Source organism: Leptonotus elevatus, chromosome 4 (genome assembly GCF_054856555.1).
Source record: "Leptonotus elevatus isolate MCC_2025b chromosome 4, RoL_Lele_1.0, whole genome shotgun sequence".
Taxonomy (NCBI): domain Eukaryota; kingdom Metazoa; phylum Chordata; class Actinopteri; order Syngnathiformes; family Syngnathidae; genus Leptonotus; species Leptonotus elevatus.
This window is the reverse complement of record NC_141242.1, coordinates 10095447-10111425: the sequence shown is the minus strand read 5'-3', so window position 1 is coordinate 10111425 and position 15979 is coordinate 10095447. Positions and strand designations below refer to the sequence as shown.

Genomic DNA, 15979 nt, shown 5'->3' with positions numbered 1-15979 from the left:
CGGCCGGTTATTTAAGGTGTGTGATTGCAATAAGGCGGACGGCAGCGGTCGCGCAAAGACCGGATAGAATATGCATGACCAAGTCAAATCTGACACTTTTTGATGTATACTTCTTCTTTATATTAATGTTTGAATAATATGTGCCTGGAGGGTGGGCTGCGAATTAAAAAACGAAAATGAAGAGATGTCTTCGAAAAAGGTGCTTTTTTTACATTATGTTGAAACACCTGAATTAAGCAGACACTAATGCCTTGAGTGATTGCCAAATGTTTTACTGCCAGTGACCATGTCAAAAAAAGAATTTGAATGACCAGCATGAAATTACACTAGCATATAAATTGCTAATACTGTAGCCTACTTAAATATTTGATTAAAAAAAACAGTTAAAAGCAAATAAATGTCAAATAAACAAACTGAGCCCTAAACTACTGCTTGCATAAACAACGTAAACTTAGTGAGTTTTTGTGGTGTTGACTGTCATCCAGCTGCAGAAAGCGTAGGAGATGTGCACCCTTGCAAACAGAAGTTCACATGATTTTCACTCATGGAGGCAGCACTTCCCCACGCCACCTGGAATAATTTCACACATGATGGGTAGCCAGGCACTCCAGACACCCAACTTTTTGCACACAAGCCCTTAAAAAGTCAAATTTCCATAATGTGTCCCCTTTCAAGTTACTTTCAGGAAGCCTCACAAAGAATAGAATCCTCAAACCGACACCAATCCCACATGGGCACGTTTGACATTGACGCTCGATTCTATATTCACAAAAATGTTATTGTTGCTCTGCTTTTTATAGCTCCATGTCATTTTGACAACATTCCAGTGCATGTGGACAGGAAAAAGTTGTCATCATGGCTATGGGAATTGTCCAGGGAAGGTGAAGGACATTGAGGGAAATGGTTTGGGGTCTTCTTTTGACAAGCCCAACACAAAGCTTTGGAGTAAAAAAAATGATGACACATAGAAAACAAACATATGTCGTATTCCTTAATAAGGAATAAATATAGACTAGAACTTTCTACAGATTTGGAACTTTTATGAATGAATTTACACAAAAGCCAAAGACACACAACTCAGTTTTTGTGCGACTTATTGTCAGGCATATTTTCCTGAAAATATTGGCGCACCTCCAAATTGTACCGCCTTAGAAGTACTAACAGGTAGGATTGTTGCATGTGCCTGGGATTAAAGTCTTTTCATATTGATCCCCACCAAGCAAACTCACGGGAATATTTTTGAAATGTTGGTTGAACTCCAATTTGTGCAAAAAAAAAGGAGACATAATATGCATTCCACCAACAGTTTAAACCAGTAAAACACTTTTTACGCCATTACGTCATCATGATATTCCTTATCTCGTTAAAAATAGCCAATTTTTAAAGGCGACCCTGTCTCATACAGTATAAGTGAGCCACTGTATATCCATCCATCCATCCATCCATCTTCCGAACCGCTTATTCTTCACAAAGGTCGCGGGGTACTGGAGCCTATACCAATTACAAATATGGCTTTTGTTACCATGACAACCAGGGACAGAGCCCTGCGACTATCTCCCACTACCACTGTACTGACAACATTGAGCAATCAAGCGCATGCTGGGTATCAGAAGATAATGCTGTTCTAACACGACTCATTTGTGCAGCCATCAAAACTCAATGCAGCTCTGCTTACCTTTTGACTTTGAAGTGATAACAGGGGCATTGCATCTGTGGAGGATTTAGACAGTGGTGAGCTTTGTGCAAGGCAGAAACGTATTTGTATAGCACAGTTCATATACACAGCTGAAAAACATTAATAAACAGAATTGAAGATAGAGACAGAGACAACAAAAAGGTAGCTTATTAAAATTTCAATAAGAATATATATTGACAACATTTACTTCAATTCTGATGGCAACTTATTCCATTTGCATGCAGCATAGCAGCTAAATGCTGCTTCGCCATGTTTGCTTTGCAAGACTCCCCTTTTGGTGCAACCACCATCCCTTCTGCAGAGGGTGGGTCCACTTAAAAGCACCAATGATTGACATGTCAATAAAAAAACATTTCATGGTTTTTTTTGGAGGGGGTGGGGGGTGTCAAATTGACCATACAAATACCACTGATTTACATGTCACGATGCCATTCAAGAACTGTTTTTATTTTTCATTTTTTTGGAGGGGGGGGGGGGGCATACAAACACCAATAACAGTATTTAACTGTATTTAACTGTCATGATGTCAATAGACAACAGGTTTTTTTTTGGTAGCCGTTGAGTGTTTCAGACACACCTTGAAAGTGGCTCTGTATCTTCATCCAACCGAATCATGACCAGAGAAAGTCAATTATCCACAAAACAGTTCGTTCTGAAAATATTGAGAGCGCTTTCTTTTTTGTCAGTGTCTTATTGCAAAATTGACCCCCCCTTCCCCCTCAACACACAAACCTGTGTTTTTGTTTTTTTAAACATAAATGATCAAATACCTACCGCTAAAGAGTTTTTCATGTTATGAGATGTATTGATGCGTGGCACGGTGACTTCGGCCTTCCAGTTTGCATGTTCTCCCCTTGCCTGCGTGGGTTTTCTCCGGGTTCTCAGGTTTCCTCCCACATTCCAAAGACATGCACAAGCAGGTTAATTGAACACTTTAAATTGTCCCTAGGTTTGATTGTGAGTGGTTGTTCGTCTCTGTGTGCCCTGGATTGGCTGGCAACCAGTTCAGTGTGTGCCCGAACCAGCTGGGATAGGCTCCAGCACCCATAACATTCCTTGTTAGGAATAAGCGGTTAAGAAAATGGATGGAGATGTATTGGTGAGTAGAATAAAAAAAATATGAGTAGAATCCATTTTGGAATAAGGCTGGATTATAACGTGTCTATGGTAGCAAAAGGAGAGCACTGTGAATACTTCACTTGCAATTTAAGAAGCATTATTTGGACTCTACCTACATATAGAATAAGATCTAACCGAGTCGCCTTCCCCTGCAGCGGCTTGATATGCAGTGTAATCATCTGCTTTGAGCAGACGAGACGTAAATGGAAGTAATTAGGGATATGTCAAACATAATTAATAAAACAGGTTTGGCTTGTGAAAACACTTGTCAGCGGGATGAATAAATATTCCGCCTCTTGTGTCTCTCACACCGTCCTCCCCTCGCTCTGCTTTTTTTTTTTTTGTGTTCAATTAGGTCAGGCGTTGCTTCTGTAAGTCAGCGCTGCCCTCTTGTTCTCTGAGCCTTCCCTCTTCTAGCAATGAGAGGACCTGAGATGTGGAGGAGGTGGTGGCGTAGTAGGGGGTGCTGGGTGGAGGTGGGGGTGAGACACCAGCATCCTCTTGAAGGGAAATAAATGTGCCTGTCCATCCAGCGCCTGGATGAAATTAATTGCGGGCTCCTCATGCTGTCTGGGTACAACTGGGGCATTAACATAAGCAATTTGCGTCCAACTTCTGCTTAATAGAGCAACGGACCTGGCCCCGATAAGGCTTTTAAGGTCCCTAATGCATTAGCATAATCATAATATCCAAATATTATAGCGCCGTGATTTGCTAAAGCCCATTCATTATTGATAAGAACAAAAGGTTTTATAAATTACAAAAAGGGGAGCGTGACCTATAATTACGGCTGGCAAATTAGGCCGCGCCGTTTAAGTCGCTTTTGAAGGGAAAATAATGATGTTGGAGACCTTTTTTTCTCCCCTCCGGACGGAAACAAATAATAGATGCCTTCATACGTTTACACGCAGGGTTGAGGAGCACGCTCGCGGGTTCATCAGGGACAATGTCCGCATAAGACCAGAGAGCAAAAAGTGTAGCATACCTGCTAGTTCTCACAGTGGGTGACAGTTTTCTTTTTTGGGTAAATTAAATCTTTTGTAGCACACCTAAGGAAGGGTTGAAAAATGTGCTGTTGGTTTTATAGATTGTTTACCACGCTTATAGTTAGCATCCATTTGTATTGTATCTGCAATTACTAATGGGCAAGCATAATTGGGCGGCTAAGTAATGAAGTGCTGCCTCCATGGGTGAAAATACAGTCCATGTTTTTATGAGCTTTTTTTCTTAACACACTGGGATCCCACTTCCACATGTATTGGGCATGCGCCTCGTTTCAACACCCAAGTTCTGCCTTGGGTTTTAGTAATTAGTAGACTTTCAAAGCAGGTTGAATTCAGGGAGGCTAAAAAAGGGTGGAGGTCATTTCTTGACGTTTTAAAACTGCTTTGAATTTTTACAAAAAAAAAGAAAAATGTCTAATTTGAAGATGCAGTCCAAAATCTGTATCATTCCAAGATTAAAAGTGAATTCTGCGGTGTTCAGGGCGCTAGCAAGATTTGAACGTAGCTTCACTTCATTACCCCCACCTTTGCATCCTTAATTAAAGCTACACTCCTCACACATGTGCACACAAGTGTATGAGCAATATGCACTGAGTAGAGGTAGACATAAGCCAAGACCACTATGTTATAGTAGCATGCTTTATTCATGTTGGGAAGTTGCCAAACATGAAATGTTACTGGTTTGTTTTTGTATTTTTTCAGAATATACAATCATTTAAAGCTATGCGAGGTGACAAATCACTGAGATTGACATGATTGGCGGTTGTTTGCCAGGCCCAACGATACAGTCGTCTGTATTGGAAATCATAATTACATATATTTATCCATTATTTGTCCCGTGGGCTGTCCTTTAATTTTTGTTGCTGTGTGTGTGTGTGGTGTGCACGTAAAAGTGATTACGATTATTTGGTTACACCTTCTGTCTCTAAAGTCTACAGTTGGACAGTTTTGTCATACCGTGACTAGTTTCGAAATTTTTTGAGTTTAGAGTTTTAACTTAAGACTTTTACATATTTTTGCTTTTGCAAGACTGCGAACTCCATCTTTAATTTAAACATAGTTACATTGGGCAGTGTTATTTGAAATACATAATGAATAAAACTAGTACTGGCAGAGTTAAAAAAAATAATAATTCTGCAGATATTTATCTTACATAGAAATGTTCCTGTTCTTGTCCAATACAAAAATGACCTTCTCGCTGGAGAAGATATGACTTTCTCAAAGGAAAGTTCATAATACAAAGACATTCTGTCAATTGTTTGCTTTCTAAATGAATATTTACATATAATTGATGCAGGAATGGTCAATTAGATGAGATTATATTGCACTTTCTAACAAGCTGATTCAAATTTGGTAGGGGGGAAAAAAAGACATGACTCCACAGTTTGATTCTGTGTACCAAAGCCAGACTTTATATTCCTCATTCTTCCTTCATATCAGACTGAAGTGCTTAAGGGAGTTATTTTGCTATCTCATTTATTTTTAGGGAAAACGGGTGGACTAAGAGTCCCCCATGTGGCCCGCGATGCACCGCGCTCCTTATCGTTCATTAACCTCTCTTTACAACGCCATTCACGCAGCACTCCAGGTCATACATCCAGAAAATGATGCTATCAAAGGGCGGACATATTGTGAATCAACAGCTTTGTTAAAGGTGACTTAGTGTTTCCACTTCCTCTCTTCGTCCCCGTCCAAGTTTTCTAATCTCCGTCTGTCCACAACAATAAGAATTAATTAGCCCGCTTATTTTCCTCTGGATGTTCCGAGGCTCCCCATCTGGATGGAAGCGGGTCCTCTGTGGGCCTGATTAATGGCGTGCGCAGACAGTTGCCACTTCCCCCAGCCATGCCGTGTGGTCTGGGTCACAACTTCCAGAAGGCAACATAATGGTGCGGTGGGGGGGGGGGGGGGGGGTTTGGGAAGCAAAAGTTGCACTCAAGTAAATTTCACTTCTGGTGGTAAAATATGAGACCGAGACATTCAAAGTTTGACATATAGTGACATTCACCAAATGCTTTGCCACCCCTACTGTTGACGTTGAATCTCATGATGTTATTAAGAAAAAGGAAATAGTGTGTGATTTTCATGAGAATGCACAAAGGTTGATTGGCTTGGTCCCTGTAATCTGATACTTGACTTTATTTGTCCAACACTGAGTATTAATACTACCATAATGATGGAAATGTTGGTCTCTTCTTTGTACATGCATTTGGAAAGAACAGCTTGTTAGCTGGGCCGAAGCGTCACTCTTACTAATGGGCCCGTGACTCGCTTGTCAGTAATGTGTCAAAGCAAAGATGACATTTACAGCCTGCTTAAGTCTCTGCCTCCAAACCCCCTCGGGGAGCCCCTCTTGTAATAAATGGGTACTGTTTTGTTTTTTTTAACAAAAAGGTCAGTGGGTTAAGGTTTATTTGATTTTCTCACACTGTGGAAATATTTTTTTTTACTCCCATTTTCTCCTTCCCCAGTTAAACTTTCTAACAAATGTGAATAATGATGTGTCTTTGCTGATTGGTTGGGAGATGTCACATGGTTAAACAGACAGAGTGAGTCAGGACTTGTGTGGCATTCTTTTTAATGATTTGGTGGTCAGAGAATAGTGTTAATTTTATCCGCCATTTTTAAATGTAGTCTCAGTTTTAGTCCAGTTTCAATCTTGCTTGTCAGTTTTTATCATAGTTAGTCAACCTCATCCCGTTTTTATTTGGTCCATTTTTAGTTCACTATAAATCTAGCATTTTAGTGTTTATTTTAGTCCAAGAAAACACAATTTTATTCGTCTAGTTTTAGTCAACAACAACTGTCAACGTTTTAGTCTAGTATTAATCATTTAACCCCTGTATTTTTTTGTTGTCAGCAGATTATGTTGAACATTTCGGATCTAAAACTATTTTACATCAAATTTTCTCTCATCTTTTTGATGGAAAAATAACTTCACACACTATTACTGTATATCACAAGTAGCTACTAAGGCTCCATGCTATGAGCTAGTAAGTTAGCCGGCATTAGTTAGCGGTTGGATTAACATTATTATTGGAACGTTAGAGCCATTGGATTAATGTTCCGTTATAATTTATTTTTTCTTTTTTTTAACCTTTCACCGTGAATCCACTTTAGCAGAGATTTTACAAAATCAAATAATCGTTTTCATTCATGAACTATAGATAACCATAGATTTTAGTTTTTATTACGTGAAGTACATTTTTGTCTTGTCTTCATTAGTCGACAAAAATGCATACTGATTTAGTCCCAATTATTGTTTATTAATGAGGGATTTAGTCTGGTCTAGTCTAGTGTTAGTCTGGTGAAAAATGTGTGTTATTTTTGTGTAGTTTTCATTGACGAAAGAAGAAATTTAACTCGTATCTCAAGGCATCACTGTACACACTTCTGCATCTTCCTCCCTCACTACATCCATTAATCTTCTCTTAGGTCTTCCTCTTGCTCTCAGTCCTTGCTGCTCCTAACTCATCACCCTTCTACCGACATATTGACGATCGCTCCTCTAGACTAGTCCAAGCCATCTAAACATCTAACCTTGACTGCTCCCCTGATGAGCTCATTTCTAGTCCTATCCATCCTGGTGACTCCTAAAGGAAAACTCAACATCTTCATTTCCGCCACCTCCATCTCTGCTTCCTGTCTCCAATCTGTACATCATGGGCGGCCTCGCCACCGTTTTATATACTTTCCCCTTCATCCTTGGAAAGACTCTTCTAGCTATTACATAACAGCATATTCTGACTTCAGCTCATCTTTATTCCTCCCCTTTCAAGTGCATGCCTGCACCTCTCAAAATGTTCCTCCACCTGCTCCCTGCAAACATCATGGTCAATAGGGGTTCCAGTCTAACCTCATTTGTCAGCCTATCCATCACTATTGCAAATAGGAAGGGGCTTAAAGTTGATCTCTGATGAACCCCAACCACTCTGTCCTGCTACGCTCATACATGTTCATCGTCATGCAGCACCACAGTTGAGTAGAGGCTTTCGCTACATCTTAGTATGAACGCTCATAATTGTTTGGCAAAGTTTTAAGACAACCCGCTGGGTTTGAGACACTTTACACTGCACCTGTAGGGCTGCATTACATTTTCCATATATGTCCTCTTTAACTCATTCATTGCCATTGACGGCTATATACGTCAACAATTCATTTTAACTATTTCTTTTAGTTTAACATATTTTTTTCCACTTTTGTTAACAAGAGTGTGAAAACCATTTTTTTTATTGTACATTTAGAACAGATATAACATTTGTGATTAATCGTGAGTTAACTAGTAAAGTCATGCAATTAATTACAATTAAAAAATGTAATTGCCTGACGCCCCTAATTTTTAATAATCTTTTCTTTTTATTTTTTAAATTGCATCAGGCGATTAGAACAGATATAAAATTTGTGATTAATCGTGAGTTAACTCGTGAAGTCACGCGATTAATTACAATTAAAAATTTTAATTGCCTGACGCCCCTAATTTTTAATAATCTTTTCTTTTTCTTTTTTAAATTGCGTCAGGCGATTAGAATTTTTTATTGTAATTAATCACATGACTTCAATATTTAACTCACAATTAATCACAAATTTTACATCTGTTCTAAATGTTACCAACATTTTTTTTTTTAGGTTTTCATACTTATTAACAAAAGTGGAAAAAGTGTAAAACTAATAGAAATAGTTCAAATACATTTTTGACGTCTATAGCCGTCAATGACAGTGAATGAGTTAATATAAATCGGGAATGTATTGGATTGTGAAAAACTCGACTGCATTTTACAGACAATAGCCCATCCAGCATATGGAACGTAACCAGTGTAGAGAGGGAGAGAGAGAGAGAGAAAAAAAAATCCCTCATGAGGTCAAGATGAAGACGGTATGTTAGAGCTTGAGGGAAAAGCTGGAGCACAACATCACACCCGACTCTTATCTGCGCTTGCATCGTTCCCCCCGAGAGCTGTGTGCACTCCGGCAAAGTAGCAGGATTCAAAGGTATATCAGGTGCGTGACCTTAGGCTTGAGTGAATATCTACTGCCAAGCAATATCAACGCTCTGACACCCAGCTCGACATGCTGGGGCCATCGCACATGCACAAACTCATACTGTACAATTTTCTCTTATGTCATAGTGTACAATATATGACTTCTACACCAAGTAGTGACATTGATGGCTCTATGTTAATGTCAGCCAGAATAAGTACTTTCAAACTATCCAGTTTTCTACGGAATTTGATATTCAGGTCTGAAGTGCCTGCCCAGATGCTGATTGCCCTAAATGAGTCTGAGCAAGCCCTTCTGAATTTTGACTATGATGTCACAATTGGAGTATTTTACATCATATCAACCTCACACAGAGTTTCTTCTTAATCTTGATGAACTTAATGAACTTTTGTGGATTACGTACCATGCCAAGGCTGTCCGCGAATATGCGTCCATTGACTTTGCATCATGTACATTGCTCAACTCCATTTGGATTCACTTTTCTCCTCATTAACCCTTAGTTCATTGCTTAATGTGTCACGGGCCAAAGGCCATTGTAATCTTTCTCAATGGACACACTGTTCTTGATCAATACGCCTCGTGCTCAGCAACAACTCTCATTGTTTTATTTTCCTGCTGACGTTCCGAGCTAAGGTGTGAAGGGATTATTCCAAGTCTCCAAGGAGCTCCCCCACCCGCCCCTCTTTGCAGTATCCTCAAAGCAGCGGATCCCACCCACTCAATTGTTCCCCGCATAATCATATAAAAAGATTCAGGAAGAGTTGTTTTTTTTATTGTTGTTGTGCTTTTCCTCTGCCGAACAATGCCCTTCCGCCACAGGGTCCCATAACGGCTTACCAGTCTGCTCTCGGCGCACCTCCACCCCTCATCCCACCCTCGCTATCTCCTTTTCCTCATCTGGCCCAGGCCCACTTCCATGTCCACGTCCCATTGTCTTGAGCTGAGGCAGCACGCGCGGGGCTGGGGCCAGTCCAAACATACTCATCTCTGGCTCTGGACGCCTGCCAAGCATTATTTGAGGGGAGGGGAAGAAAAAAAAAAGTCACCTCCGACGCGACTTAAGACTTGTGTCTCACAATGGAACAAAGTGGCGGTCAGCGTGACTATCAAAGACAGAAAGAGGGAGGCTTGACTTGTGATTATTTACAAGGTGTCCTTTCGCCATGTGTGTTTGGCGAAACCAAACCGTCGTGTGTGAGTAACTAAGTACAAATAACTAAAGTACATTTTTCAGGTAACTTTTGGTACTATACACTTGAGTATTCATTTTTGCGCACACATATCTGCACTTTCTAATCTTACCCTACCGATCGTCATAACGCTAGTAAGGTAAAGTCAACAATGTTCATGATCTTAATCGATTGAGATTTTGGAAATTTGTATGGCGGAAAACAACAGGGTCAGCAGCAACCTGGAGGAATGCGGACCATCGAGCATTAGCAACACTAGCGCAACAGATTAAAAAAAGCAAGATCAGACATAACCATGGCCATATTTGATAGAATTATTTGATATGAACTCATTCACTCCCAGCCATTTTCACTGAAGCAATCCCCTTCGCTCCCGGGCTATTTTACTAGATTGTGACCGACAGAATATTGTGTTGTATTGCTATAAAAACATGAAACCTACCAAAAGAATGATTAGTCTCTTCTCTTATCAGGAAAAAAAATTACATTTGAATCCGTTTCCGTTTTGCAGCAATTAGCATTAGAATATAGCCAAGTTTAATCATTATTCACAAACTTGTTTAAAACTAAGATGGTTTCAACATGGCCCTGGTTGATCTCGTGTACTCTGCTGCCACCTGCTGGCCGTTTTTTGCAATAACTACCATTGCTTTAAGTGACCTCTTCAGATCTGAGGCTGCATCAAAGCCTTCTGTATGCTTTAGCTTTAAAAAAACAAAACAGAAAAAAATACAATATTTAAAATAGAACATGTTTATACGTTTTTGGGAGCAAATGAGTTAATAGCACCAAGAATGTGACATCCATCTAATCCTTTATCTTCTCAGAAATGAGTACTCTGCAAGTTATAAAAATCACCGAATGATTCCCGAGCGCGGCATCACTGCTAACCGCTCCCTTAGGGCATGGGTCAAATGCAAAGAACAGATTTTGCCCCACTTAGATGGGTGTGACAATCAGTGGTACTTTAACTTTATTTTGACTAGTGTTTTTCTTTTTTTTCTTTTACACAATTATTTGTAGCCTACTTCTACTCAAGTGCATTAATGTGAGTACCTTGTGTGTGTGTGTGTGTGTGTGTGTGTCACCATCCTCTGTCAGGAAAAGCGAAGCGGGAGCGTTCTCCGGACAAACCTCCTTTGGCCGAGGAAACGCTCCTCTCTATTGGCCTCTTTGTGGCCGGCTAATGGAGCTTTCCTGTCAGCGGGCCGCACACTCCCCGTGCAGGGTGCGCTACGTGATACTGGCCCTCTCCGGAGCTCCACGGGAAGTTCTGGGATCGGCAGATAACGCCGCTGCTCCCTCATCTTCACACGCAGGAGGCGTGCGGAATCCGTGTTCGTTCATTCGTTCTTTCCATGTTTAATTGGCAATTGAATATATATAATAAAAAAAAAACGTGTTTCTTTCGTTGTTCTTAATCTACCGCACAAAAAAAAAAACTAAACAGATTTTTCGTATTTAAATTTTAGGCACAGTTTTGGGTGTGGATGGAACATTTTATCATATACAGTTTACAGTATAGGAACCTGTGCTCACGGCTGATACCAGAGGGCAGCCATCTTGCGTTGCCACTGTTACTGACAAATTTGTTGGGTTTTCGCTGAAAACACTGTAACCAAAAGTTCGATGCTCCTTCAAAAGATATTGTTGACAGGGAAGATTTCAGAATTTTTTTATGGTTGATAAGTCTGGCTATTTCTTGGCAAATGACATTTTGATGACGAGTAACACATTTTTTGTCAGCGGAGGTCTGTGGATGCCCGGGGCCATCGCCTCGTCGCCCCCACCCTTTTGCACGCCCCTGTGAAGAAGTGAGATAAAACAAAAACACTGATTTCGACCTCAACTGCCAAATTGAACGCTTCAATAGTGGAACTCGGTCCAAATATATAGATAATGTTCCGACACATGTCTGTTAAACACCTCGCTCCGGCCCGGCAGAGTCTGAAAAGCGACAAGGAATTCTCCACTCTACCAGGGTGGGGGCGCGGGTGGAGGGGGTGGGGGGTGGCGTACTCTCTGTTTAACACTCTTATCAAATGTAAGCGGAATCAAGTGAATAGTGGCCCACAGAGGAGCCGGGCTCGACTATTCAAAACCAATTATAAAATGATAATCCAGAGGTGTCACTTCTATTTAAATTTGCCAGTTAATTCAGGCATTTGCGCTTGTGTCAGGGGGATTTGTCAAGGACGCCCAAGTCCCCCGTCCACCGTTTTCTCATGTCATTTCATTTAGACGGGATGTTAGCGTTTGTATTAACGTTATTATTATGCTCCCGTAGGGGGAACGTGTAACAACTTCAATATACTGTACAGCACATTTTTAATAACAAAGCAGACTTTTAAAGGAGACATTATGCATCTTTTTCACAATTTAAAAGTTCCCAGGTGTCTGCGGAATGCTTATGTGAATATTTCCCAAGGATCAAGAATTGAAACGTTTTATACACCCCATTCTTTTCCCCTTAGCATCAGCCTGTTTTGAGGGGGATGATCCTCTCATGCACAATCCATTGTGACACACTCCATTATTTCTGACAAGATCAAATATGAAAAACAGAAGACAGGACTTAAAGTACCTTATGTCAACAGCAATTAGCTTGATGATGCTATATCTGCTGAGTCATATAGCTCACTGTTTTTCTCCTCCTCGAGATGGCGAACAACGTTTCAGTACAAGACTTCAGACTGGTTTTATGTAAATTTGTCCAAAATGGCTTGCTCTTATTAGAAATAGTCAGATAACAGAAAATTTACTCCTGATGACTAGGCAGACTAGTGAGTTATTTACTAATCTGACTGTACTAGTCAAATTACACAACAAAACAAACCACCTTCACATGAGGATCATCAGTTGTTTTAGCTAGCATGCTAGCATAACAAACTGTCGTGACATAACACATGGGCAGAGAAAAATATAGTAACAAACTGTATTAAGTCATTAAACTTTTCTTTTGGAACTTAAGAGTTTTAACACTCTTATCAAATGTAAGCAGAATCAAGTGAATAGTGGCCCACAGAGGCGGGCTCGACTATTCAAAACCAATTATAAAATGATAATCCAGAGGTGTCACTTCTATTTAAATTTGCCAGTTAATTCAGGCATTCAATGACCGTCAACAAAACGGGGCATCTCGAATGCAGTTGAAAAACACTAATGAATGAAACCTAAAAGCAAGACCAAAATGGCACCAAAGTACTACTTTTATTGCTTTGTCCTGAGCTAATATCCCTCACGGCATGAATACACTATCTGAAAAAAAGAAAAACAAATAATTTGTGAATGCTGAACTGCGAACATGCACCTTAGTTTCTCTGTCAGTGGATCAAAGGGATTTCCTTAGTCGGTCACTCATTGTGTCACACTACATTACACTGTGACTATTTTGTCGATTATTTCATGTCATCGCCTATTTCAGTGGTGTTAATTATATGGCACATGAAAGTTGTGAAAAAGCCCAACAGTAAAGGACAATTGCTTGAAATCCTGCTCAAAATGAAAATAAAACTTTTACCCCCGTGTTCCTGAATCTAATAAGAATTTAAATGATGTGATCAAAATGTGTGTCCCAACAATCTAGAAGAAACGGACCTCACAATGCGCATGCACGCATGCACACACACGCACGCAAATATTTACATTGTGCAGTCTCCACAAAGAAAAAGTAATTAGCAAGGGGTAAAGCCAAAAATTAATTGTCCATCAAAAGCAAATGTAGTGGAAAACATAATTTATGGAAGAGTTGTGAAAAGTGCACTTAAGCAAAAGTCTACATTCACTTGATTAACATTTAATTGGATTACTCTTAAATCTGAGCAACAGCGTACGCAGTGGCTGTGAGTCAAGGGATTTTTTTTCTCTCTCTTCATCTTCTTTTAGCTTTTAGAAAAAATAGTTGTTAATGTCTTGTGTTAGGAAGGTCAACACAATGGTATAAATTATTATAGTCATTGGTGTCCCTCAAGGGGAAATTTAAATCACACTTCGATGCAGGGGATGAACGGCTGGGAGTAATTGTTGAGTGGGGGTGTTAGGGTTTGCGGACGGCGGCCATCATGCAACATAATCGGCGTCGGGTTAGACCAGCCCTGAAATGGACCGGCTGTTCTCATACGGCTCAATATCCCCAAAAAACGTTCTTGGGCGAAGGGGGGGTCACCTCATATTTGCTACACTTGCTGAAAATGATCATAAGAATGCACAGAAAAAGTCACGCGATGGCTAAAGTTCACCTTTTTAAAATGGCAGGGGGGTACATTATATTTTTTTAAATACATGCTCATGAAGAAAATCCCATATTGTGTCAGTGGAGCAAAAAAACGAAAAAATCCATCACATGCATCTTTAACCCACCCTCCATGTGTGTTCGAGCACCCATTTGAACTGATGTCTTTACTCAATGTCGTTCTCTCTCCACTTTGGCCCTTTATGTTACGAAAGGACTTGCCCTTCTTCCTGTCAGCCATCCTCTGGGACCGCCATTCTCCATGTAGCCTCATTGGCATGCTAAAGAGGCCCTGATATTACATTTAAAAGAGGGACTTACACTTGCCTACTAGGGGCTTACGTCCTGGGCATTTTAATGTTTTTTTGGTTTTGTTTTCCGCCTTTCTCCCAGCTACGGTTCTTGGAAGTCATCCAAGTAGATTGAAAAGATAGGGAGGTTGTAGAGCACGGATAGGGAGCTTATTGACAGCGTTGAGGTTGGACAAATGGAAACAATGCGTTGACTGTTAGCCAGTGACAGGCTTTGCTGCCTTTATTATTGCACGGGGAACATAAGTGTCCCGAGTGGGCTTTTCTCTCTCTCTCTCTCTCTCTCTCTCTCTCTCTCTCTCTCTCTCTCTCTCTCTCTCTCTCTCTCTCTCTCTCTCTCTCTCTCTCTCTCTCTCTCTCTCTCTCTCAAAGCTTTCTTTTCCTTCTCCCTAGAAAGCCACAGCAGCAATTTGTAAGTCAAGAGCCCAGCAGAATGGCCAGTGTGTGTTTAAGGGGGCTGAAGTGGTAGTAAGGGAGGTCTGCATTGCTGTATTACGCCCCTCCCATCTGTATTTATTTATTGTCTATTTTGTAGTTAGGCTAATTGCTGGTATGCATTGTAACTATTCGAGCGGGTTGCAATGATGTAATAAATAAATAAATAAATAAATTGTCATTAAATATAGAATACTCAATGCAGCAATGTCAGAACAAGGGGTACTACTTATATTTTACGTATTATTCCACGTTTACGGCATTTTAACAATTTTCAAGTTAACCCAAAAGTGGACAAATACGCTTATCTTATTGCAATAATACAGTAAATATGTTTGCATATCGTGTCATACTAACACATTTTCCCATTGTGTTCATGTGTTTTATGTTATTAAGCACTATACTGATGCACACTCGGAAGTGACGCCGGGTTCTGTCGCAAGAGAAGCAGATTATGTTACGTGCAACAGAATTCCAATGTGAGCTATTTTTTAGAGTTGCTGAATAAAATAGATCTATAACAAGTTAACGCGAGACGGGGTTACAATACTACCTGTGGACACTCTTCAAGTCAATTCTTTGATTACGTGGATAAAATGCTTGGCACGCATGACATGTCATGTCTCTCCTCAGGAGCTGTCGCTTACTAGCTTGGCGGTGCATTAGCAGCCCAGGCTTTTAGCCTAGCGTGTGCTCTTCGCTCTCAAAATAGAGAATAGGCGGCGATGCATGAGTCTCCTCCATTTTAGCGTTCTCCTTTTTAGGGACTACGGGGTAGGCCAATTTTGGGTCGTTAATGGCATGCTAAGAAAAATATAGTAGCATTAAAGGGAATTTGAGTCATTAATGTTTTAATGAAGCATTATTTTCATGAGCCCAAGTATAAACATTAAATAGAGTACATTAGATATGTAAATAAGGTACAAAACATTGGCATGTTAAAACCAAAACGTTCAACTCAACCAACTAACTTTAAACTTTTCTAATAAAAGTCA

The 15979-nt window shown here is 40.2% G+C and overlaps 1 long non-coding RNA gene across 2 annotated transcripts in view; it reads left to right on the top strand.

Annotated features, from left to right (window-relative positions):
• LOC147175442 (uncharacterized) overlaps positions 1-15979 on the top strand; it is a 112088-nt gene that overhangs the window by 12334 nt on the left and 83775 nt on the right. The window contains exon 3 of one of the 2 annotated variants that reach the window (XR_015094654.1): positions 11109-11307. The exons of the other annotated variant lie outside the window; for it this stretch is intronic. This is a non-coding gene — a long non-coding RNA (uncharacterized LOC147175442). Of the gene's footprint in view, positions 1-11108; positions 11308-15979 lie in introns of those variants that run through there. 2 annotated transcript variants of the gene reach the window in all.